This window comes from Bombina bombina, chromosome 5 (assembly GCF_027579735.1).
Source record: "Bombina bombina isolate aBomBom1 chromosome 5, aBomBom1.pri, whole genome shotgun sequence".
In the NCBI taxonomy this organism is placed as follows: domain Eukaryota; kingdom Metazoa; phylum Chordata; class Amphibia; order Anura; family Bombinatoridae; genus Bombina; species Bombina bombina.
This window is the reverse complement of record NC_069503.1, coordinates 428,434,522-428,460,120: the sequence shown is the minus strand read 5'-3', so window position 1 is coordinate 428,460,120 and position 25,599 is coordinate 428,434,522. Positions and strand designations below refer to the sequence as shown.

General features: G+C 41.7%; 1 protein-coding gene across 1 annotated transcript in view; it reads right to left on the bottom strand.

The window, feature by feature from the left end:
- POMGNT2 (protein O-linked mannose N-acetylglucosaminyltransferase 2 (beta 1,4-)) overlaps positions 1-25,599 on the bottom strand; it is a 62,306-nt gene that overhangs the window by 12,172 nt on the left and 24,535 nt on the right. The window contains exon 2 of the mRNA XM_053714268.1: positions 7,072-7,127. The gene's annotated coding sequence lies outside the window, so the exon portion shown is untranslated. The remainder of the gene's footprint in view (positions 1-7,071; positions 7,128-25,599) is intronic.

Here is a 25,599-nt window from a genome sequence, read left to right as displayed (position 1 = left end):
ACCGGACACACCGTTGGAGAAAGTAATTTATCAGGTAAACATAAATTCTGTTTTCTCCAACATAGGTGTGTCCGGTCCACGGCGTCATCCTTACTTGTGGGAACCAATACCAAAGCTTTAGGACACGGATGAAGGGAGGGAGCAAATCAGGTCACCTAAATGGAAGGCACCACGGTTTGCAAAACCTTTCTCCCAAAAATAGCCTCAGAAGAAGCAAAAGTATCAAACTTGTAAAATTTGGTAAAAGTGTGCAGTGAAGACCAAGTCGCTGCCCTACATATCTGATCAACAGAAGCCTCGTTCTTGAAGGCCCATGTGGAAGCCACAGCCCTAGTGGAATGAGCTGTGATTCTTTCGGGAGGCTGCCGTCCGGCAGTCTCGTAAGCCAATCTGATGATGCTTTTAATCCAAAAAGAGAGAGAGGTAGAAGTTGCTTTTTGACCTCTCCTTTTACCGGAATAAACAACAAACAAGGAAGATGTTTGTCTAAAATCCTTTGTAGCTTCTAAATAGAATTTTAGAGCGCGAACAACATCCAAATTGTGCAACAAACGTTCCTTCTTTGAAACTGGTTTCGGACACAGAGAAGGTACGATAATCTCCTGGTTAATGTTTTTGTTAGAAACAACTTTTGGAAGAAAACCAGGTTTAGTACGTAAAACCACCTTATCTGCATGGAACACCAGATAAGGAGGAGAACACTGCAGAGCAGATAATTCTGAAACTCTTCTAGCAGAAGAAATTGCAACTAAAAACAAAACTTTCCAAGATAATAACTTAATATCAACGGAATGTAAGGGTTCAAACGGAACCCCCTGAAGAACTGAAAGAACTAAATTGAGACTCCAAGGAGGAGTCAAAGGTTTGTAAACAGGCTTAATTCTAACCAGAGCCTGAACAAAGGCTTGTACAGCTGCCAGCTTTTTGTGAAGTAACACAGACAAGGCAGAAATCTGTCCCTTCAGGGAACTTGCAGATAATCCTTTTTCCAATCCTTCTTGAAGGAAGGATAGAATCTTAGGAATCTTAACCTTGTCCCAAGGGAATCCTTTAGATTCACACCAACAGATATATTTTTTCCAAATTTTGTGGTAAATCTTTCTAGTTACGGGCTTTCTGGCCTGAACAAGAGTATCGATAACAGAATCTGAGAACCCTCGCTTCGATAAGATCAAGCGTTCAATCTCCAAGCAGTCAGCTGGAGTGAAACCAGGTTCGGATGTTCGAACGGACCCTGAACAAGAAGGTCTCGTCTCAAAGGTAGCTTCCAAGGTGGAGCCGATGACATATTCACCAGATCTGCATACCAAGTCCTGCGTGGCCACGCAGGAGCTATCAAGATCACCGACGCCCTCTCCTGATTGATCCTGGCTACCAGCCTGGGGATGAGAGGAAACGGCGGGAACACATAAGCTAGTTTGAAGGTCCAAGGTGCTACTAGTGCATCCACTAGAGCCGCCTTGGGATCCCTGGATCTGGACCCGTAGCAAGGAACTTTGAAGTTCTGACGAGAGGCCATCAGATCCATGTCTGGAATGCCCCACAGCTGAGTGACTTGGGCAAAGATTTCCGGATGGAGTTCCCACTCCCCCGGATGCAATGTCTGACGACTCAGAAAATCCGCTTCCCAATTTTCCACTCCTGGGATGTGGATAGCGGACAGGTGGCAGGAGTGAGACTCCGCCCATAGAATGATTTTGGTCACTTCTTCCATCGCTAGGGAACTCCTTGTTCCCCCCTGATGGTTGATGTACGCAACAGTTGTCATGTTGTCTGATTGAAACCGTATGAACTTGGCCCTCGCTAGCTGAGGCCAAGCCTTGAGAGCATTGAATATCGCTCTCAGTTCCAGAATATTTATCGGTAGAAGAGATTCTTCCCGAGACCAAAGACCCTGAGCTTTCAGGGATCCCCAGACCGCGCCCCAGCCCATCAGACTGGCGTCGGTCGTGACAATGACCCACTCTGGTCTGCGGAATGTCATCCCTTGTGACAGGTTGTCCAGGGACAGCCACCAACGGAGTGAGTCTCTGGTCCTCTGATTTACTTGTATCTTCGGAGACAAGTCTGTATAATCCCCATTCCACTGACTGAGCATGCACAGTTGTAATGGTCTTAGATGAATGCGCGCAAAAGGAACTATGTCCATTGCCACTACCATCAACCCGATCACTTCCATGCACTGAGCTATGGAAGGAAGAGGAACGGAATGAAGTATCCGACAAGAGTCTAGAAGCTTTGTTTTTCTGGCCCCTGTCAGAAATATCCTCATTTCTAAGGAGTCTATTATTGTTCCCAAGAAGGGAACCCTTGTTGACGGAGATAGAGAACTCTTTTCCACGTTCACTTTCCATCCGTGAGATCTGAGAAAGGCCAGGACTATGTCCGTGTGAGCCTTTGCTTGAGGAAGGGACGACGCTTGAATCAGAATGTCGTCCAAATAAGGTACTACAGCAATGCCCCTTGGTCTTAGCACAGCTAGAAGGGACCCTAGTACCTTTGTGAAAATCCTTGGAGCAGTGGCTAATCCGAAAGGAAGCGCCACGAACTGGTAATGCTTGTCCAGGAATGCAAACCTTAGGAACCGATGATGTTCCTTGTGGATAGGAATATGTAGATACGCATCCTTTAAATCCACCGTGGTCATGAATTGACCTTCCTGGATGGAAGGAAGAATAGTTCGAATGGTTTCCATCTTGAACGATGGAACCTTGAGAAACTTGTTTAAGATCTTGAGATCTAAGATTGGTCTGAACGTTCCCTCTTTTTTGGGAACTATGAACAGATTGGAGTAGAACCCCATCCCTTGTTCTCTTAATGGAACAGGATGAATCACTCCCATTTTTAACAGGTCTTCTACACAATGTAAGAATGCCTGTCTTTTTATGTGGTCTGAAGACAACTGAGACCTGTGGAACCTCCCCCTTGGGGGAAGCCCCTTGAATTCCAGAAGATAACCTTGGGAGACTATTTCTAGCGCCCAAGGATCCAGAACATCTCTTGCCCAAGCCTGAGCGAAGAGAGAGAGTCTGCCCCCCACCAGATCCGGTCCCGGATCGGGGGCCAACATTTCATGCTGTCTTGGTAGCAGTGGCAGGTTTCTTGGCCTGCTTTCCCTTGTTCCAGCCTTGCATTGGTCTCCAAGCTGGCTTGGCTTGAGAAGTATTACCCTCTTGCTTAGAGGACGTAGCACTTTGGGCTGGTCCGTTTCTACGAAAGGGACGAAAATTAGGTTTATTTTTTGCCTTGAAAGGCCGATCCTGAGGAAGGGCGTGGCCCTTACCCCCAGTGATATCAGAGATAATCTCTTTCAAGTCAGGGCCAAACAGCGTTTTCCCCTTGAAAGGAATGTTAAGTAGCTTGTTCTTGGAAGACGCATCAGCCGACCAAGATTTCAACCAAAGCGCTCTGCGCGCCACAATAGCAAACCCAGAATTCTTAGCCGCTAACCTAGCCAATTGCAAAGTGGCGTCAAGGGTAAAAGAATTAGCCAATTTGAGAGCATTGATTCTGTCCATAATCTCCTCATAAGGAGGAGAATCACTATCGACCGCCTTTATCAGCTCATCGAACCAGAAACATGCGGCTGTAGCGACAGGGACAACGCATGAAATTGGTTGTAGAAGGTAACCCTGCTGAACAAACATCTTTTTAAGCAAACCTTCTAATTTTTTATCCATAGGATCTTTGAAAGCACAACTATCCTCTATGGGTATAGTGGTGCGTTTGTTTAAAGTGGAAACCGCTCCCTCGACCTTGGGGACTGTCTGCCATAAGTCCTTTCTGGGGTCGACCATAGGAAACAATTTTTTAAATATGGGGGGAGGGACGAAAGGAATACCGGGCCTTTCCCATTCTTTATTAACAATGTCCGCCACCCGCTTGGGTATAGGAAAAGCTTCTGGGAGCCCCGGCACCTCTAGGAACTTGTCCATTTTACATAGTTTCTCTGGGATGACCAACTTGTCACAATCATCCAGAGTGGATAATACCTCCTTAAGCAGAATGCGGAGATGTTCCAACTTAAATTTAAATGTAATCACATCAGGTTCAGCATGTTGAGAAATGTTCCCTGAATCAGTAATTTCTCCCTCAGACAAAACCTCCCTGGCCCCATCAGACTGGGTTAGGGGCCCTTCAGAAACATTATTATCAGCGTCGTCATGCTCTTCAGTATCTAAAACAGAGCAGTCGCGCTTACGCTGATAAGTGTTCATTTTGGCTAAAATGTTTTTGACAGAATTATCCATTACAGCCGTTAATTGTTGCATAGTAAGGAGTATTGGCGCGCTAGATGTACTAGGGGCCTCCTGAGTGGGCAAGACTCGTGTAGACGAAGGAGGGAATGATGCAGTACCATGCTTACTCCCCTCACTTGAGGAATCATCTTGGGCATCATTGTCATTGTCACATAAATCACATTTATTTAAATGAATAGGAATTCTGGCTTCCCCACATTCAGAACACAGTCTATCTGGTAGTTCAGACATGTTAAACAGGCATAAACTTGATAACAAAGTACAAAAAACGTTTTAAAATAAAACCGTTACTGTCACTTTAAATTTTAAACTGAACACACTTTATTACTGCAATTGCGAAAAAACATGAAGGAATTGTTCAAAATTCACCAAATTTTCACCACAGTGTCTTAAAGCCTTAAAAGTATTGCACACCAAATGTGGAAGCTTTAACTCTTAAAATAACGGAACCGGAGCCGTTTTGAACTTTAACCCCTTTACAGTCCCTGGTATCTGCTTTGCTGAGACCCAACCAAGCCCAAAGGGGAATACGATACCAAATGACGCCTTCAGAAAGTCTTTTCTAAGTATCAGAGCTCCTCTCACATGCGACTGCATGCCATGCCTCTCAAAAACAAGTGCGCAACACCGGCGCGAAAATGAGGCTCTGCCTATGCTTTGGGAAAGCCCCTAAAGAATAAGGTGTCTAAAACAGTGCCTGCCGATATTATTATATCAAAATACCCAAATAAAATGATTCCTCAAGGCTAAATATGTGTTAATAATGAATCGATTTAGCCCAGAAAAAGTCTACAGTCTTAATAAGCCCTTGTGAAGCCCTTATTTACGATCGTAATAAACATGGCTTACCGGATCCCATAGGGAAAATGACAGCTTCCAGCATTACATCGTCTTGTTAGAATGTGTCATACCTCAAGCAGCAAGAGACTGCTCACTGTTCCCCCAACTGAAGTCAATTGCTCTCAACAGTCCTGTGTGGAACAGCCATGGATTTTAGTGACGGTTGCTAAAATCATTTTCCTCATACAAACAGAAATCTTCATCTCTTTTCTGTTTCTGAGTAAATAGTACATACCAGCACTATTTCAAAATAACAAACTCTTGATTGAATAATAAAAACTACAGTTAAACACTAAAAAACTCTAAGCCATCTCCGTGGAGATGTTGCCTGTACAACGGCAAAGAGAATGACTGGGGTAGGCGGAGCCTAGGAGGGATCATGTGACCAGCTTTGCTGGGCTCTTTGCCATTTCCTGTTGGGGAAGAGAATATCCCACAAGTAAGGATGACGCCGTGGACCGGACACACCTATGTTGGAGAAAAGCTTTACTATGCGTTTAACTCATCAGTGGGGTTTAAATGGACATTAAAAGTAAAATTTACACTTTCACTGTTCAAATTATGTTATCAAATTTACTCCATTATCTTAGTATTCTTTTTTAAAGCCATAACTAAGTAGTTTCTGGCGCAACAATGCACTTCGGCAAACTAGTTGGTGAATAGTATCTACACACATACCTCATGCCATTGGCTCGCTAGATATGTCCAGCTAGCTCCCAGCAGGGCATTGCTATTTTAGAGCTGAATTTAACTGTGTGTTTAAACCTTTTGCAGGAGTTAAGCACAAAGCTATAAATAAGAAAAAGTGCAATAATAAAATACTTTTATGTCCCTTTAAAAAGCGACAGTAATGTCAAAATTAAACTTTCATGATTCAGATAGAGTATTCAATTTTAAACATCTTTCCAATTTACTTCTCTAATCTAATTTGCGTTGTTCTCTTGGTATCCTTTGTGGAAAAGTATTCATGGGTAGGAGGAGGAGCAGCAATGCACTACTGGGAGTTAGCTGCTGATTGGTGACTGCACATATATGTATCTTGTCATTGGCTCATCTGATGTGCTCAGCTAGCTCCCAGTAGTGCATAGCTGCTCCTTCAAAGGATACCAAGACAATTAAGCACAACATTTGTTTAAAATGGTATGTCCTATCTGAATCATAAAAGAATATACATTAAAATGTCTTCAGTTCCTTTAAAGGAATAGTCTAGTCAAAATTATACTTTGATAATTTAGATAGAACATGCAATTTTAAGCAACTTTCAAATTTACTCCCATTATCAAATTTTCTTCATTCTCTTGGAATCTTTATTTGAAAAAGCAAGAATGTAAGCATAGGAGCAGGCCCATTTTTGGTTGAGAATCTGGGTAGCACTTTCTGATTGGTGTCTAAATGTAGCCACCAATCAACAAGCGCTACCCAGGTGCTAAACCAAAAATGGTCCGGCTCCTAAACTTAGATTAAAGAAAAATTTATAATAGGAGTAAATTAGAAAGTTGCTTAAAATGGCATGCTCTATCTGAATCATGAAAGTTTAATTTTGACTAGACTATTCCTTTAAAGCAGGGCCCAAAGGCCACATCCAGGTCCTCCAAGGTTTAACTTTATCCCAGTGCTTACACAATTTGATCACTGACTAATAAATTTACATTATTCTGCATATTTAAAAAAAAAAAATAACAGGTCTCTAAAAAAATAAGTGTAGTTGGCTCATAGGGGTAGATTTATCAAAGCTTCAACTGATAATATGCTGGAATCCTGTGTCAAATTCAACACGAGATTGATCTGCCGTAGTTAACAAAGTGCCAAGATCGTCAAATGTTGAAACGTAATATACGCTCCCGCAATCTCAATCCGACGCAGATCAATGCTTGCGTCATTCCAGATGTTTCAAATTCGACTCTATTTGACCCTCTTCCCACATTATCAAACATTCAACAGGTACACTCGTATCAATTCCGACGCAGCTTACCTATTGTTCAAATCGCCAGCCTTGTAGCCGCAAATGCTATAGAAATCAATGGGAGTCTGAAAACACAGAAAGGTTATGTTCGATACTGCAAGACAATAAAGCATATTCGATAATAAAAGTAAATTTGAAACTTTATTAAAATTGTATACTCTTTCTAATTCAAATAATATTATTGCTCCAAACTTGGTGCACTAGTAGATATAGAGATACAAATGAAATACATAACATAATATAGCTAACTTTTTTTATAAATCTATTTGCACCATGTTTAAGGCATGTAATACAAGTCCCACTCTCCACTTCGCACCAAATTTGACGCAATACTCCTAAACAACCCACAAGCTAGTGAATGTTTCCACCACTTTTGATTGGGAAATGCATAATCACATGATTTATGACATCAAGCAATCTGATTTAAATATACATTTTCTACTATCACTAACGAATCAAATTGCTCGATACCTGTGTCGTTGATCACTCATCAGAACTTGTAAGTGCCATTTGTTACATTGTGTATTATATTTTGAAAGTATGTATATGTGAAATTAGTAATAAAGTTAAACATTGATGATGACATTAGGACATACAGTGTAATACTTTAGACAATGATTTTAAAATTCGAATGGATGTTTGATTTAATATAATCTTAAGCTGATAGATCAAAGGGATCATCTACCTAATAAACTGTCATGATTCAGATACAGCAGAAATTAAAATCACCTCTTTACTGTCATGCTATTTTCAGTGTTTTTCTTTCTTCTCTTGAATTTCATTTTCAGTAAGAAATGTCATCTTATATGCCACTCCATTTTAGAACACCTGTGTAGGGGTGGTGTTTAAAACTAGACTGCAATCAGGAGGAGTTACACGGGTGCAGAGAGAAAACTGGCCCAGCTCTTAAAATATCCATTTGCAAATAAATACAATATGAGTATTGCGTCAAATTTGGTGCAAAAAGTGCTGCGTCAAATTTGGTGCGAAGTGGAGAGTGAGACTTGTATTACATGCCTTAAACATGGTGCAAATAGATCCCAAAAAAAAGGTAAAAGGAAGCTAGCTATATTATGTTATGTATTTATTTCCTTTTTATCTCTATATCTACTAGTGCACCAAGTTTGGAACAATATTTTGCACCAAATTTGGAGCAATAATATTGTCCCCTTGCTTTGTAATGAGAGACAAAGATGTAACATAATCCATAAGTAGTAATGTATTTATTTCATTTTTATCCCTATATCTACTAGTGCACCAAATGTGGAGCAATACTTTTTTTGCACCAAATTTGGAGCAATAATATTGTTTGATTTAGAAAGAGTAACAGAATTTATGTTTACCTGATAAATTACTTTCTCCAACGGTGTGTCCGGTCCACGGCGTCATCCTTACTTGTGGGATATTCTCTTCCCCAACAGGAAATGGCAAAGAGCCCAGCAAAGCTGGTCACATGATCCCTCCTAGGCTCCGCCTACCCCAGTCATTCGACCGACGTTAAGGAGGAATATTTGCATAGGAGAAACCATATGGTACCGTGGTGACTGTAGTTAAAGAAAATAAATTATCAAACCTGATTAAAAAAACCAGGGCGGGCCGTGGACCGGACACACCGTTGGAGAAAGTAATTTATCAGGTAAACATAAATTCTGTTTTCTCCAACATAGGTGTGTCCGGTCCACGGCGTCATCCTTACTTGTGGGAACCAATACCAAAGCTTTAGGACACGGATGAAGGGAGGGAGCAAATCAGGTCACCTAAATGGAAGGCACCACGGCTTGCAAAACCTTTCTCCCAAAAATAGCCTCAGAAGAAGCAAAAGTATCAAACTTGTAAAATTTGGTAAAAGTGTGCAGTGAAGACCAAGTCGCTGCCCTACATATCTGATCAACAGAAGCCTCGTTCTTGAAGGCCCATGTGGAAGCCACAGCCCTAGTGGAATGAGCTGTGATTCTTTCGGGAGGCTGCCGTCCGGCAGTCTCGTAAGCCAATCTGATGATGCTTTTAATCCAAAAAGAGAGAGAGGTAGAAGTTGCTTTTTGACCTCTCCTTTTACCAGAATAAACAACAAACAAGGAAGATGTTTGTCTAAAATCCTTTGTAGCATCTAAATAGAATTTTAGAGCGCGAACAACATCCAAATTGTGCAACAAACGTTCCTTCTTTGAAACTGGTTTCGGACACAGAGAAGGTACGATAATCTCCTGGTTAATGTTTTTGTTAGAAACAACTTTTGGAAGAAAACCAGGTTTAGTACGTAAAACCACCTTATCTGCATGGAACACCAGATAAGGAGGAGAACACTGCAGAGCAGATAATTCTGAAACTCTTCTAGCAGAAGAAATTGCAACTAAAAACAAAACTTTCCAAGATAATAACTTAATATCAACGGAATGCAAGGGTTCAAACGGAACCCCCTGAAGAACTGAAAGAACTAAATTGAGACTCCAAGGAGGAGTCAAAGGTTTGTAAACAGGCTTAATTCTAACCAGAGCCTGAACAAAGGCTTGAACATCTGGCACAGCGGCCAGCTTTTTGTGAAGTAACACAGACAAGGCAGAAATCTGTCCCTTCAGGGAACTTGCAGATAATCCTTTTTCCAATCCTTCTTGAAGGAAGGATAGAATCCTAGGAATCTTAACCTTGTCCCAAGGGAATCCTTTAGATTCACACCAACAGATATATTTTTTCCAAATTTTGTGGTAAATCTTTCTAGTTACAGGCTTTCTGGCCTGAACAAGAGTATCGATAACAGAATCTGAGAATCCTCGCTTCGATAAGATCAAGCGTTCAATCTCCAAGCAGTCAGCTGGAGTGAAACCAGATTCGGATGTTCGAACGGACCCTGAACAAGAAGGTCTCGTCTCAAAGGTAGCTTCCAAGGAGGAGCCGATGACATATTCACCAGATCTGCGTACCAAGTCCTGCGTGGCCACGCAGGAGCTATCAAGATCACCGACGCCCTCTCCTGATTGATCCTGGCTACCAGCCTGGGGATGAGAGGAAACGGCGGGAACACATAAGCTAGTTTGAAGGTCCAAGGTGCTACTAGTGCATCCACTAGAGCCGCCTTGGGATCCCTGGATCTGGACCCGTAGCAAGGAACTTTGAAGTTCTGACGAGAGGCCATCAGATCCATGTCTGGAATGCCCCACAGCTGAGTGACTTGGGCAAAGATTTCCGGATGGAGTTCCCACTCCCCCGGATGCAATGTCTGACGACTCAGAAAATCCGCTTCCCAATTTTCCACTCCTGGGATGTGGATAGCAGACAGGTGGCAGGAGTGAGACTCCGCCCATAGAATGATTTTGGTCACTTCTTCCATCGCCAGGGAACTCCTTGTTCCCCCCTGATGGTTGATGTACGCAACAGTTGTCATGTTGTCTGATTGAAACCGTATGAACTTGGCCCTCGCTAGCTGAGGCCAAGCCTTGAGAGCATTGAATATCGCTCTCAGTTCCAGAATATTTATCGGTAGAAGAGATTCTTCCCGAGACCAAAGACCCTGAGCTTTCAGGGATCCCCAGACCGCGCCCCAGCCCATCAGACTGGCGTCGGTCGTGACAATGACCCACTCTGGTCTGCGGAATGTCATCCCTCGTGACAGGTTGTCCAGGGACAGCCACCAACGGAGTGAGTCTCTGGTCCTCTGATTTACTTGTATCTTCGGAGACAAGTCTGTATAGTCCCCATTCCACTGACTGAGCATGCACAGTTGTAATGGTCTTAGATGAATGCGTGCAAAAGGAACTATGTCCATTGCCGCTACCATCAACCCGATCACTTCCATGCACTGAGCTATGGAAGGAAGAGGAACGGAATGGAGTATCCGACAAGAGTCTAGAAGTTTTGTTTTTCTGGCCTCTGTCAGAAAAATCCTCATTTCTAAGGAGTCTATTATTGTTCCCAAGAAGGGAACCCTTGTTGACGGAGATAGAGAACTCTTTTCCACGTTCACTTTCCATCCGTGAGATCTGAGAAAGGCCAGGACAATGTCCGTGTGAGCCTTTGCTTGAGGAAGGGACGACGCTTGAATCAGAATGTCGTCCAAGTAAGGTACTACAGCAATGCCCCTTGGTCTTAGCACAGCTAGAAGGGACCCTAGTACCTTTGTGAAAATCCTTGGAGCAGTGGCTAATCCGAAAGGAAGCGCCACGAACTGGTAATGTTTGTCCAGGAATGCGAACCTCAGGAACCGATGATGTTCCTTGTGGATAGGAATATGTAGATACGCATCCTTTAAATCCACCGTGGATGGAAGGAAGAATAGTTCGAATGGTTTCCATCTTGAACGATGGAACCTTGAGAAACTTGTTTAAGATCTTGAGATCTAAGATTGGTCTGAACGTTCCCTCTTTTTTGGGAACTATAAACAGATTGGAGTAGAACCCCATCCCTTGTTCTCTTAATGGAACGGGATGAATCACTCCCATTTTTAACAGGTCTTCTACACAATGTAAGAATGCCTGTCTTTTTATGTGGTCTGAAGACAACCGAGACCTGTGGAACCTCCCCCTTGGGGGAAGTCCCTTGAATTCCAGAAGATAACCTTGGGAGACTATTTCTAGCGCCCAAGGATCCAGAACATCTCTTGCCCAAGCCTGAGCGAAGAGAGAGAGTCTGCCCCCCACCAGATCCGGTCCCGGATCGGGGGCCAACATTTCATGCTGTCTTGGTAGCAGTGGCAGGTTTCTTGGCCTGCTTTCCCTTGTTCCAGCCTTGCATTGGTCTCCAAGCTGGCTTGGCTTGAGAAGTATTACCCTCTTGCTTAGAGGACGTAGCACTTTGGGCTGGTCCGTTTCTACGAAAGGGACGAAAATTAGGTTTATTTTTTGCCTTGAAAGGCCGATCCTGAGGAAGGGCGTGGCCCTTACCCCCAGTGATATCCGAGATAATCTCTTTCAAGTCAGGGCCAAACAGCGTTTTCCCCTTGAAAGGAATGTTAAGTAGCTTGTTCTTGGAAGACGCATCAGCCGACCAAGATTTCAACCAAAGCGCTCTGCGCGCCACAATAGCAAACCCAGAATTCTTAGCCGCTAACCTAGCCAATTGCAAAGTGGCGTCTAGGGTGAAAGAATTAGCCAATTTGAGAGCATTGATTCTGTCCATAATCTCCTCCGAAGGAGGAGAATCACTGTCGACCGCCTTTATCAGCTCATCGAACCAGAAACATGCGGCTGTAGCGACAGGGACAATGCATGAAATTGGTTGTAGAAGGTAACCCTGCTGAACAAACATCTTTTTAAGCAAACCTTCTAATTTTTTATCCATAGGATCTTTGAAAGCACAACTATCCTCTATGGGTATAGTGGTGCGTTTGTTTAAAGTGGAAACCGCTCCCTCGACCTTGGGGACTGTCTGCCATAAGTCCTTTCTGGGGTCGACCATAGGAAATAATTTTTTAAATATGGGGGGAGGGACGAAAGGAATACCGGGCCTTTCCCATTCTTTATTAACAATGTCCGCCACCCGCTTGGGTATAGGAAAAGCTTCTGGGAGCCCCGGCACCTCTAGGAACTTGTCCATTTTACATAGTTTCTCTGGGATGACCAACTTGTCACAATCATCCAGAGTGGATAATACCTCCTTAAGCAGAATGCGGAGATGTTCCAACTTAAATTTAAATGCAATCACATCAGGTTCAGCTTGTTGAGAAATGTTCCCTGAATCAGTAATTTCTCCCTCAGACAAAACCTCCCTGGCCCCATCAGACTGAGTTAGGGGCCCTTCAGAAATATTAATATCAGCGTCGTCATGCTCTTCAGTATCTAAAACAGAGCAGTCGCGCTTACGCTGATAAGTGTTCATTTTGGCTAAAATGTTTTTGACAGAATTATCCATTACAGCCGTTAATTGTTGCATAGTAAGGAGTATTGGCGCGCTAGATGTACTAGGGGCCTCCTGAGTGGGCAAGACTCGTGTAGACGAAGGAGGGAATGATGCAGTACCATGCTTACTCCCCTCACTTGAGGAATCATCTTGGGCATCATTGTCATTGTCACATAAATCACATTTATTTAAATGAATAGGAATTCTGGCTTCCCCACATTCAGAACACAGTCTATCTGGTAGTTCAGACATGTTAAACAGGCATAAACTTGATAACAAGTACAAAAAACGTTTTAAAATAAAACCGTTACTGTCACTTTAAATTTTAAACTGAACACACTTTATTACTGCAAATGCGAAAAAACATGAAGGAATTGTTCAAAATTTACCAAATTTTCACCACAGTGTCTTAAAGCCTTAAAAGTATTGCACACCAAATTTGGAAGCTTTAACCCTTAAAATAACGGAACCGGAGCCGTTTTGAACTTTAACCCCTTTACAGTCCCTGGTATCTGCTTTGCTGAGACCCAACCAAGCCCCAAGGGGAATACGATACCAAATGACGCCTTCAGAAAGTCTTTTCTAAGTATCAGAGCTCCTCTCACATGCGACTGCATGCCATGCCTCTCAAAAACAAGTGCGCAACACCGGCGCGAAAATGAGGCTCTGCCTATGCTTTGGGAAAGCCCCTAAAGAATAAGGTGTCTAAAACAGTGCCTGCCGATATTATTATATCAAAATACCCAGATAAAATGATTCCTCAAGGCTAAATATGTGTTAATAATCAATCGATTTAGCCCAAAAAAAGTCTACAGTCTTAATAAGCCCTTTTTGAAGCCCTTATTTACAATCGTAATAAACATGGCTTACCGGATCCCAGAGGGAAAATGACAGCTTCCAGCATTACATCGTCTTGTTAGAATGTGTCATACCTCAAGCAGCAAGAGACTGCTCACTGTTCCCCCAACTGAAGTTAATTGCTCTCAACAGTCCTGTGTGGAACAGCCATGGATTTTAGTGACGGTTGCTAAAATCATTTTCCTCATACAAACAGAAATCTTCATCTCTTTTCTGTTTCTGAGTAAATAGTACATACCAGCACTATTTCAAAATAACAAACTCTTGATTGAATAATAAAAACTACAGTTAAACACTAAAAAACTCTAAGCCATCTCCGTGGAGATGTTGCCTGTACAACGGCAAAGAGAATGACTGGGGTAGGCGGAGCCTAGGAGGGATCATGTGACCAGCTTTGCTGGGCTCTTTGCCATTTCCTGTTGGGGAAGAGAATATCCCACAAGTAAGGATGACGCCGTGGACCGGACACACCTATGTTGGAGAAATACAGTTTTAAATAAAGTGTCTAATTACATGTTATATTTGCAATTAGTCATTCTCAGAATAATAATAATAAATTTACAATATATACATATAGTGGTATAAACACAGAGATATGAAAGACAACATTGTTTAAAACAAAAAAAGGAATTTAGGGACATGTAAATATTTTTGCAAAATATTTTTGACATAACACATATAAATATACAAGTATGTGCAAAGATATATGTACAAATTCTAGCATTAATAATCATTTTCCAAAAAAAAAACGAGATAGGCATATCATGATTTAAAAAAAATACAAATACACATTAGTTTATGTGGAAATATCTTTAGTTCTTAGTATAACAAATACATAGAAAATAACTTTCTATGATTTATTATTATTGGTTCAGGTATAAATCTAGCTATTTCTTGGACATTAACAGATGAAAAATAAAAGATTAGCTTTAGAGAAATGTGCTTGGTTATGGACAGTAATGAAATAGTATAAAGTTGGAAAAAACATAGTATCCGCGACATTGATGACTCTTATTTATCAATAGTCCGATGCTCATCGCTCCGTACTTGACGCGCATGTTTTTGACAGACTTTTTAATAAATAAAGGCGGCATATATAGATTTGCGGCAGCGATGTCTGGCGAGCTTATTGAGATTGATGGAATGATAAATAGACCCAAAGTTCTGAAGAATTTGTATTTGTCAAGAGATTTGTGTGTATACTACTGGTTTATATTTTGATGTATTTTAAGTGTTTGATTTTTCTAATAAAGAAAAAAAATGCTATTGGAATAAAGCTACAGGCTATAGCACAATGATTTGGCACAATTTTAAATTGGCTTCTCATCAACACTTCCCCCAGAGCCAGATTTTCTAAGTGGTACTATTCCAAGTGACTCCTACAAATAACTAAAACTTGCAAAAAGGTCCATCATTTTTTTCAATTTAAATATCTTCTGGCACTGAAAATGTCCTGTGGCAGCAGCAAATCATAAATACAGAATTTTTATTACGGAGCAAACAGTGAAAAAAAAAACAGTGGGAGAACAAATTACCTGTATAATTATCCTTTCTTGAAAATATACAATACTGTCACCTTATAAAAGCTCTTGATAGCAACCTGCTAACTTAAATACTTATTAAAGGGACAGTAAACACCAGAATTTTTGTTGTTTAAAAAGGAAAATAATCCCTTTATTACCCATTCCCCAATTTTGCATAACCAACATAGTTATAATAATATACTTTTTACCTCTGTGATTACCTTGTATCTATGCCTCTGCAAACTGACCCTTTATTTCAGTTCTTTTGACAGACTTGCATTTTTAGCCAATCAGTGCTGACTCCTAGGAGCTTCACGTGCCTGAGCTCAATATTATTTATATGAAACACATGAACTAACGCCCTCTAGTGGTGAAAAACTGTCTAAATGCTTTCAGATTAGAGGCAGTCTTCAAGATCTAAAAAGATTAGCATATGAACCTCCTAGATTTAGCTTTCAACTAAGAATACCAAAAGAACAAAGCAAAAACATAATTTATGCTTACCTGATAAATGTATTTCTCTTGTAGTGTATCCAGTCCACGGATCATCCATAACTTATGGGATATTAACTCCTCCCCAACAGGAAGTGCAAGAGGATTCACCCAGCAGAGCTGCTATATAGCTCCTCCCCTAACTGCCATTACCAGTCATTCGACCGAAAACATGCAGAGAAAGGAAAACCATAGGGTACAGTGGTGACTGTAGTTTAATGGAAAAATTACCTGCCTTAAAGTGACAGGGCGGGCCGTGGACTGGATACACTACAAGAGAAATAAATTTATCAGGTAAGCATAAATTATGTTTTCTCTTGTTAAGTGTATCCAGTCCACGGATCATCCATTACTTATGGGATACCAATACCAAAGCTAAAGTACACGGATGACGGGAGGGACAGGCAGGCTCTTTATACGGAAGGAACCACTGCCTGAAGAACCTTTCTCCCAAAAACAGCCTCCGAAGAAGCAAAAGTGTCAAATTTGTAAAATTTGGAAAAAGTATGAAGAGAAGACCAAGTTGCAGCCTTGCAAATCTGTTCAACAGAAGCCTCATTCTTAAAGGCCCAAGTGGAAGCCACAGCTCTAGTAGAATGTGCTGTAATTCTTTCAGGAGGCTGCTGTCCAGCAGTCTCATAGGCTAACCGTATTATGCTACGAAGCCAAAAGGAGAGAGAGGTAGCCGAAGCTTTTTGACCTCTCCTCTGACCAGAATAAACGACAAACAGGGAAGACGTTTGTCGAAAATCCTTAGTTGCCTGTAGATAAAATTTCAGGGCACGGACTACATCTAGATTGTGTAGCAGACGTTCCTTTTTCGAAGAAGGATTAGGACACAAAGATGTAACCACAATCTCTTGATTGATATTCCTGTTAGTGACCACCTTAGGTAGGAACCCAGGTTTAGTACGCAGAACTACCTTGTCTGAATGAAAAATCAGATAAGGAGAATCACAATGTAAGGCAGATAACTCAGAGACTCTTCGAGCCGAGGAAATCGCCATTAAAAACAGAACTTTCCAAGATAACAACTTGATATCAATGGAATGAAGGGGTTCAAACGGAACCCCCTGTAAAACATTAAGAACTAAGTTCAAACTCCATGGTGGAGCAACAGTTTTAAACACAGGCTTGATCCTAGCTAAAGCCTGACAAAAAGCTTGAACGTCCGGAACTTCTGACAGACGTTTGTGTAAAAGAATGGACAGAGCTGAAATCTGTCCCTTTAAGGAACTAGCGGATAAACCCTTTTCTAAACCTTCTTGTAGAAAAGACAATATCCTCGGAATCCTAACCTTACTCCATGAGTAACTCTTGGATTCGCACCAATATAAGTATTTGCGCCATATCTTATGGTAAATCTTTCTGGTAACAGGCTTCCTAGCCTGTATTAAGGTATCAATAACTGACTCAGAAAAACCACGTTTTGATAAAATCAAGCGTTCAATTTCCAAGCAGTCAGCTTCAGAGAAATTAGATTTTGATGTTTGAAGGGACCCTGGATCAGAAGGTCCTGTTTCAGAGGTAGCGACCAAGGTCGACAGGATGACATGTCCACTAGATCTGCATACCAAGTCCTGCGTGGCCATGCAGGCGTTATTAGAATCACTGATGCTCTCTCCTGTTTGATTCTGGCAATCAATCGAGGAAGCATCGGGAAGGGTGGAAACACATAAGCCATCCCGAAGGTCCAAGGTGCTGTCAAAGCATCTATCAGAACCGCTCCCGGATCCCTGGATCTGGACCCGTAACGAGGAAGCTTGGCGTTCTGTCGAGACGCCATGAGATCTATCTCTGGTTTGCCCCAACGTCGAAGTATTTGGGCAAAGACCTCCGGATGAAGTTCCCACTCCCCCGGATGAAAAGTCTGACGACTTAAGAAATCCGCCTCCCAGTTCTCCACTCCCGGGATGTGGATTGCTGACAGGTGGCAAGAGTGAGACTCTGCCCAGCGAATTATCTTTGATACTTCCATCATTGCTAGGGAGCTTCTTGTCCCTCCCTGATGGTTGATGTAAGCTACAGTCGTGATGTTGTCCGACTGAAACCTGATGAACCCCCGAGTTGTTAACTGGGGCCAAGCCAGAAGGGCATTGAGAACTGCTCTCAATTCCAGAATGTTTATTGGTAGGAGACTCTCCTCCTGATTCCATTGTCCCTGAGCCTTCAGAGAATTCCAGACAGCGCCCCAACCTAGTAGGCTGGCGTCTGTTGTTACAATTGTCCAGTCCGGCCTGCTGAATGGCATCCCCCTGGACAGATGTGGCCGAGAAAGCCACCATAGAAGAGAATTTCTGGTCTCTTGATCCAGATTCAGAGTAGGGGACAAGTCTGAGTAATCCCCATTCCACTGACTTGGCATGCACAATTGCAGCGGTCTGAGATGTAGACGTGCAAAGGGTACTATGTCCATTGCTGCTACCATTAAGCCGATCACCTCCATGCATTGAGCTACTGACGGGTGTTGAATGGAATGAAGGACACGGCATGCATTTTGAAGCTTTGTTAACCTGTCTTCTGTCAGGTAAATCTTCATTTCTACAGAATCTATAAGAGTCCCCAAGAAGGGAACTCTTGTGAGTGGAAAGAGAGAACTCTTCTTTTCGTTCACCTTCCATCCATGCGACCTTAGAAATGCCAGTACTAACTCTGTATGAGACTTGGCAGTTTGAAAGCTTGAAGCTTGTATCAGAATGTCGTCTAGGTACGGAGCTACCGCAATTCCTCGCGGTCTTAGTACCGCCAGAAGAGCACACAGAACCTTTGTGAAGATTCTCGGAGCCGTAGCCAATCCGAATGGAAGAGCTACAAACTGGTAATGCCTGTCTAGAAAGGCAAACCTTAGATACCGGTAATGATCTTTGTGAATCGGTATGTGAAGGTAAGCATCCTTTAAATCCACTGTGGTCATGTACTGACCCTTTTGGATCATGGGTAAAATTGTCCGAATAGTTTCCATTTTGAACGATGGAACTCTTAGGAATTTGTTTAGGATCTTTAAATCCAAGATTGGCCTGAAAGTTCCCTCTTTTTTGGGAACCACAAACAGATTTGAGTAAAACCCTTGTCCTTGTTCCGACTGCGGAACCGGATGGATCACTCCCATTAATAAAAGATCTTGTACGCAGCGTAGAAACGCCTCTTTCTTTATTTGGTTTGTTGACAACCTTGACAGATGAAATCTCCCTCTTGGGGGAGAGAATTTGAAGTCTAGAAGGTATCCCTGAGATATGATCTCTAACGCCCAGGGATCCTGGACATCTCTTGCCCAAGCCTGGGCGAAGAGAGAAAGTCTGCCCCCCACTAGATCCGTTCCCGGATCGGGGGCCCTCGATTCATGCTGTCTTAGGGGCAGCAGCAGGTTTCCTGGCCTGCTTGCCCTTGTTCCAGGACTGGTTAGGTCTCCAGCCTTGTCTGTAGCGAGCAACAGCTCCTTCCTGTTTTGGTGCAGAGGAAGTTGATGCTGCTCCTGCTTTGAAATTACGAAAGGAACGAAAATTAGACTGTCTAGCCTTAGGTTTGGCTCTGTCTTGAGGCAGGGCATGGCCTTTACCTCCTGTAATGTCAGCGATAATTTCTTTCAACCCGGGCCCGAATAAGGTCTGCCCTTTGAAAGGTATATTAAGCAATTTAGATTTAGAAGTAACGTCAGCTGACCAGGATTTTAGCCACAGTGCTCTGCGTGCCTGAATGGCGAATCCGGAATTCTTAGCCGTAAGTTTAGTTAAATGTACTACGGCATCTGAAATAAATGAGTTAGCTAACTTAAGGGCTTTAAGCTTGTGTGTAATCTCATCTAATGGAGCTGATTCAAGTGTCTCTTCCAGAGACTCAAACCAAAATGCTGCTGCAGCCGTGACAGGCGCAATGCATGCAAGAGGTTGCAATATAAAACCTTGTTGAACAAACATTTTCTTAAGGTAACCCTCTAACTTTTTATCCATTGGATCTGAAAAGGCACAGCTATCCTCCACCGGGATAGTGGTACGCTTAGCTAAAGTAGAAACTGCTCCCTCCACCTTAGGGACCGTTTGCCATAAGTCCCGTGTGGTGGCGTCTATTGGAAACATCTTTCTAAATATCGGAGGGGGTGAGAACGGCACACCGGGTCTATCCCACTCCTTAGTAACAATTTCAGTAAGTCTCTTAGGTATAGGAAAAACGTCAGTACTCGCCGGTACCGCAAAATATTTATCCAACCTACACATTTTCTCTGGTATTGCAACTGTGTTACAATCATTCAGAGCCGCTAACACCTCCCCTAGTAATACACGGAGGTTTTCCAGCTTAAATTTAAAATTTTAAATATCTGAATCCAGTTTGTTTGGATCAGAACCGTCACCCGCAGAATGAAGCTCTCCGTCCTCATGTTCTGCAAATTGTGACGCAGTGTCTGACATGGCCCTAATATTATCAGCGTACTCTGTTCTCACCCCAGAGTGATCACGCTTACCTCTTAGTTCTGGTAATTTAGCCAAAACTTCAGTCATAACAGTAGCCATATCCTGTAATGTGATTTGTAATGGCCGCCCAGATGTACTCGGCGCTACAATATCACGCACCTCCCGAGCGGGAGATGCAGGTACTGACACGTGAGGCGAGTTAGTCGGCATAACTCTCCCCTCGTTGTTTGGTGAAATATGTTCAATTTGTACAGATTGACTTTTATTTAAAGTAGCATCAATACAGTTAGTACATAAATTTCTATTGGGCTCCACTTTGGCTTTAGCACATATAGCACAGATATCTTCCTCTGAATCAGACATGTTTAACACACTAGCAAATAAACTAGCAACTTGGAAATACTTTTCAAGTAATTTACTATAATATGAAAACGTACTGTGCCTATAAGAAGCACAGAAAAAGTTATGACAGTTGAAAATTAATAAACTGAAAAGTTATAGCATCAAATCTTTGTAAAAAACACAATTTTAGCAAAGGATTGCTCCCATTAGCAAAGGATAACTAACCCTGATAGCAGAAAAAAAAAAAATACAGAAATAAACGTTTTTGTTTTTTTTTATCACAGTCAACTACAATCTCACAGCTCTGCTGTGAGTGATTACCTCCCTCAAAACAAGTTTTGAAGACCCCTGAGTTCTGTAGAGATGAACCGGATCATGCAGGGAAGACAAACTTCTGACTGAATTTTTTGATGCGTAGCAAAAGCACCAAAAAAGGTCCCTCCCCCTCACACATAACAGTGAGAGAGATCAGTAAACTGTCATAAATTAAATAAAACGACTGCCAAGTGGAAAAAAATTATGCCCAAAACATTTTTTCACCCAGTACCTCAGAAAATTAAACGATTTTACATGCCAGCAAAAAACGTTTAACATTAATAAATTGAGTGTTATTAAAAAGCCTGTTGCTAGTCCCTGCAAATTAGGCTAAAGTTTTATGTATACAGTATAATTCCAGTGAAGTGCCATTCCCCAGAATACTGAAGTGTAAAATATACATACATGACAGCCTGATACCAGTTGCTGCTACTGCATTTAAGGCTGAGTTTACATTATATCGGTATGGCAGAATTTTCTCATCAATTCCATTGTCAGAAAATAATAAGCTGCTACATACCTCTTTGCAGATTAATCTGCCCGCTGTCCCCTGATCTGAAGTTTACCTCTCCTCAGATGGCCGAGAAACAGCAATATGATCTTAACTACTCCGGCTAAAATCATAGAAAAACTCAGGTAGATTCTTCTTCAAATTCTACCAGAGAAGGAATAACACACTCCGGTGCTATTATAAAATAACAAACTTTTGATTGAAGGTATGAAACTAAGTATAATCACCACAGTCCTCTCACACATCCTATCTATTTGTTGGGTGCAAGAGAATGACTGGTAATGGCAGTTAGGGGAGGAGCTATATAGCAGCTCTGCTGGGTGAATCCTCTTGCACTTCCTGTTGGGGAGGAGTTAATATCCCATAAGTAATGGATGATCCGTGGACTGGATACACTTAACAAGAGAAATTGGTATTAAAAGTAAATTGTAAAGTTGTTTAAAATTACATGCTCTATTTAAATCATGAAAGTTTTTTTTTTTACTTTACTGTCCCTTTAACAATCAAGAATACCTGATAATTATAAGTAAACATAAATATTAAATCGTCAATCAAATTATCTATCAGCATTGCACTTTACAGTTCAAAATATTAAGGATTTTTTTTAAATGTAACTAAAAAAATAAAAGTATAGTTTGTGCTTTGTTTCAACTTGTGTTTTTGTTAGTGTTTATCAAAAAAAAAAAAAGAAAAAGAAAAGCATAACCCCAGTTACGCACAAACAATATAACATCAGAAGGTCAAATGTATTCATTTGCACATATCACATTCTAACAAACTATTGTGTCACAATTTAAGCAAGAAAAATGGTCATGTGAATGAAGTTATGAACTTCTTTGGTCTTTGTAAACACTTTTTTTTTCCGGAACCCTGTATTCAGTGATGCAACTTATGATAGGCGAATTTTAGTGTTTCAGCACTCCGCTTCCCCTCTCTGTGAGTTTGCTCAATCTACCACTTTGTGACTGGGCTGTTGCTCTTGGATGCTTCCACTTTACAATAATGGCACTTACAGTTGACTGGGGTAGATCTAGTAGGGCATTATTTTCACCAACTGAAATTTAAAAGGTGGCAGTACCATGTTGTCACTTCGCTCTTCAGTATGACCCATTACACTGCCAATGTTTGTCTATGGTGATTTCACGGCTATGCTGGATTTTATGTACCTGTTCGCAATGGCAGTGACAAACACCTGAACTCAATAATGTGTAAGGGTGTCCACATACTTCTGACCATATAGTGTATATATAGAGCATTTTACTGTGAGTCATGCAATATATTAGCTTTTCTTTCATCTCAGCTACTCATTATGTAACTCCTATGGGCAAATATCATGTGATTTGCAAATTGTCTAAAGCGTTGATTCCCAAACTGTGGGGCGCATTTTCCCAGGGGGGTGTCAGAGCTCTTAAGGGGAGGCGCGGGAATGTTTTTTTTTTATTTAAATTAATGTGCAAGTTTTTTGGTGGCATCCACTCCAGGAAACAGCGCAGAGACATGAAGACTTAACGCCTTCCGAGTACAGTGAGGCTCAGTGACCAGTCGTAAGTACAAATGAAAGGACTCTGCCCTGCTGAATGTCTTTTGATGCGTGTGGTTGAAGAGAAGCAGGAAGCGCAGGCTGTGAGTCGCACAGGGAACATAACGGAGCTTCACATCAACCACAGGCAGCTGAAAGGATGCAGCAAAACAAAGTAAGGGGACACACTGATTTCAGGTCCGTGTGCTTTATATGTACAGTGCTGAAAAACCCTCTTAGCACAGAGGCAAAAGTTAAAAAAAGGTTAAAAGCAAAAAATGAACCCTATGATGCATGTATTAAGTACTATGCAAATTATTTCCTGCACATGTGCCTGTATAAAAACTGATTTTATTTGGAGATGTAATTGAGGCAGGATTTTGCTCCATCTGTATTACAAAGTGTTACATTTTTTAAACATTTTTTTGGGTGTGTGGCTGCCTATGGGGGCTTATTTGTCTATGCATGTGGCTGCCTATGGGGGATTGTGTGTGTATATGTGCGCGCATGTGGCTGCCGATGGGGGCTTGTGTGTGTGCGAGCATGTGGCTGCCTATGGGGGCTTGGGTGGGTGCGTGTGTGTGTGTGTGGCTGCCTATGGGGGCTTGTGTGTGTGTGCGCATGCATGTGGCTGTCTATGGGGGCATGTGCGTGCGCGCATGTGGCTGCCTATGGGGGCTTGTGTATGTGCGCGTGCACATGTGGCTGCCTATGGGGGCTTGTGCGTGCGCGCATGTGGCTGCCTATGGGGGCTTGTGCGCACATGTGGCTGCCTATGGGGGCTTGTGCGCGCGCATGTGGCTGCCTATGGGGGCTTGTGCGTGCGCGCATGTGGCTGCCTTGTGAGTGTAATAACTCCTATGGCGGGCGGGACTCGTCTTTAAAGTTTTGCTAAAGGGGAGGCCCACTGTGTTAGACTTTGAAAACCTCTGGTCTAAAGGGATATGAAACCCAAAATGTTCTTGTGTGATTCAGACAGAGAATACAATTTAAAAAAAGTTTCACATTTACTTACATTATCAAATATGCTTAGTTCCTATTGTATTGTTTGTTGAAGAGATACTTAGGCAGGTTTCTGGAGCACTACATGGCAGGAAATAGTGTTGCCATCTAGTGCTCTTCCAAATGGAACACATTCTTGCAAAACCTGCCATATAGTGCTCCAGACACATGCACACTCCTGAGCTTACATCCCTGCTTTTCAACAAACCATACCAAGAGAATGAAGATTTTTTTTTAATAATAGAAGTAAATTAGAAATTTGATTAAAATTGCATGCTCTATCTGAATTATGGGTTTCATGTCGCACGATTCTATATTATGAGATTACCCTACACTGGAGGGTGCAGAGATCAGTTGCTTGTATTTGACAGACAGTAGATGTATAGGATCCATTCAGATCTCATATTTAGCTATAGTCTAAGGATTTTTTTTTTCCATATCACAAAATATACAATGGAAATTATCTAATTATTTTAGAGAATTTGGAAAACATCCCATGCAAGTTAGTAATCTCCAAATGGCCTGAATTCTCCTAAACTGGAATAAAACACTATTAAAGAAAAAAAGTTAACTTAAGTTAAAAGTAGAAATCCTTTTGAATACTATGCTTGGTGTTCACAAGTGGTGCCTTTAACTATGTGTTTACCCCTCATAGGGGAGGTTTTAAACACATAGCTATCTGGGTTATGCAATAGTAAATGATGCCATGCAATTATTGCATTAGTATATTTCATTCAATAAACAGAAACTGCAGAGCAGATTTTTAAGTTACATTTATTTTACTTTGATTGTGTTTGTGATATGGAACATTATGGTGATTCTCCCAGTACTCATTTTTATCTAATAGTATAATGTGGCCTCAATCCATACAATACCGTCTCCCCTGAGATACTAATGTGCCCTATAGCCATCGCTAGCTCATTTAATAACCCTTTTGTTGGATGTGCCACCTCCCTGACTGCTAAATGTAAAAGGGAGACTCAGCAACTCTCCTCCCAAACAACAGTACAAATAAATGTATACCTGTATCCACTAATGAATCATCTAAACAATCTAGAAATTAGATCTCCGTCTGGCCCCGACCACTTACTCGATATCCTCCTAAAGCTCAGTGCACCTGCTACTGCCCTTCCCATTGCATCCTTATAACTTCTTGATGTCTGGCTATGTCCCCAAGGCTTGAAAAACAGCATGGGATGTTCCGGTCAACAAAAGTGGAAATAAAACCCGAGTCTCAAACTATAGGCCTATATCTTTACTCCCTGTGATGTCAAAAATTTTGGAGAAATTTGACTAAAGCCAACTGTGCAGGTTTTACCAAAAGACAGACTTCCGACCCAGTTCCAATCTAGTTTTTACCAAAACCACTCTACTGTAAAAGTTCTTAATAGTTACCAATTGTGTACAAACTGGAATGGAACAAGGCAAACTGACTGGAGCTATTTTCCTTGATTTTGCCTTTGACACTGTAGATCACAACATCTTACTATGCAAGCGCAATGCCTTGGGATTAAATGATAAAATGTTAAATTGGTTCTGCTCTTACTTATCAGACATATCTCAAATTGTGTTTATATCTAACACAAAGGCCTATTTATCAAGCCGTCAACCAAATATACGCTGGAATTCTGCAGCATAATTGTGGCGAGCTTGATTCGCCTCATTTATCATAGCCTACAGACAGGCAAAAGTTGAAATCTGTGACGTAACATACGATCCCCAGATCTCAGTCCGACACAG